This window comes from Octopus bimaculoides, chromosome 25, assembly GCF_001194135.2.
Source record: "Octopus bimaculoides isolate UCB-OBI-ISO-001 chromosome 25, ASM119413v2, whole genome shotgun sequence".
NCBI classification, from domain to species: Eukaryota; Metazoa; Mollusca; class Cephalopoda; order Octopoda; family Octopodidae; genus Octopus; species Octopus bimaculoides.
This window is the reverse complement of record NC_069005.1, coordinates 20,227,335-20,228,808: the sequence shown is the minus strand read 5'-3', so window position 1 is coordinate 20,228,808 and position 1,474 is coordinate 20,227,335. Positions and strand designations below refer to the sequence as shown.

The following is a 1,474-nucleotide window of genomic DNA, read 5'->3' as shown; positions in this document are numbered from 1 at the left end:
ATATATATATATATATATATATATATATATATATAAAAATGTATACAGTCAATGTCCATGTTCCATGCTGGTATGGGTTTGACAGAATCCAATGGGCCCAAGGACTGCATCCTGCTCCAGTGTCTGCTTTGGCTTGGTTCTACAACTACATGTCCTTCCTAATGCCTACCACTTTACTGGGTGCATTTTTTTTTGGTGTCATCATCACTGTTGAGGTTGCTGTGCCGCTCACATGACTATGAAGCCTGAGGAAGTGGTGAAGCATGGTTAGAGTATGGGAGAAGTAGGCCAGAAGAGATCCTTGTAGAAGAGCTGTATGGTTCTTCACATTCTGTAGGGCAGGGAGTGAAGGATCAGTGGGAGTGCGAAGAGGCAGATAGGAGACAAGGTGTTTAGGTGGTCCCACAAGGCTCAAGATAAGTAAGTATAAGTGGGTGGGGTTAATGTAGTATTGTAAGGTGGGGAAGAGAAGAAGGAATGGGGAAGCAGCCTACTGCTATAAAAGAAGTTGGGTAGGGTTGAAGGGTAATGGCCAATGAGGCATGAATTGTGTGGGGTGGATAGAGATGCAGAAGAGAGTAGGTGGAGGGATGAGTAGTAGAGTAATAATGACAGTTAACAGAGGGAGACGGAAATAACAAGGTGGGGATTAGGCTGAGTGAGAGACAGGCATAGTGCATGATGGGATGTAGTCTGGTACATTTGTGGTGGAGAGCAAATAATACATATTGCCAGACATTCCATTGTCATCTCCTCTCTGAGGTTCAGCATCTTGAGTTTAGCCCTCGCTACTTCATCCTATATCTTGAGTCTCCCCTTTTCTGCAAGTTCCCTCCATCTTAAATGATCACTTCTTTATCTGGCTCTCATCATCCATACACATCACATGACCAAACCATTGCAGTTCTCTCTCTCTTACATGCTATATCTAATTTCTCTTAAAAACATTTACACTTAGTTGTGTGTTCACACTGCATCTTGCAAATCCATTAGGGCATATTAACTTTTTCCTTCTCCAATCTTTGCAGGTCTTCTTCATTCATGGCCCATGTCTCACTGTCATGTAACATACCTGTTCATGCACAAGCATCATATAATCTGCTTTTCACTCAGAGAGAGGTACCATCTGTGGATCTTTCTGATTTGGCGTGCGCCACTTTTTTTCTTAACGAAACACTTTCAAACTTGGGATACTGGTAGAATGTGTCATATAAAACATCTTTTACCCTTAGTGTTATTGAGAAAATTTTATCTTTTTAAAGTTATTTCGTGTTAAAATTGTCGTATTTCAGTAATTTCAACCAATCACTGATGTCTATTGAGGTGAAAACAATTACTGCTGTGGTTTGTGAACAACACGTTGTGGCGGTGTAATGGGATCTTTTCCCTTGAATAAAATTAGTGCCATTGTTTGTCAACAACTATCGGCAGTACTGTTATTTATGACATCGTTCGTGCGTTTGTACTGGTTTTA

General features: G+C 40.8%; 1 protein-coding gene across 1 annotated transcript in view; it reads left to right on the top strand.

The window, feature by feature from the left end:
* Positions 1-1,474, top strand: part of LOC106872887 (BTB/POZ domain-containing adapter for CUL3-mediated RhoA degradation protein 3) — a 25,359-nt gene that overhangs the window by 19,742 nt on the left and 4,143 nt on the right. The window lies entirely within an intron of this gene.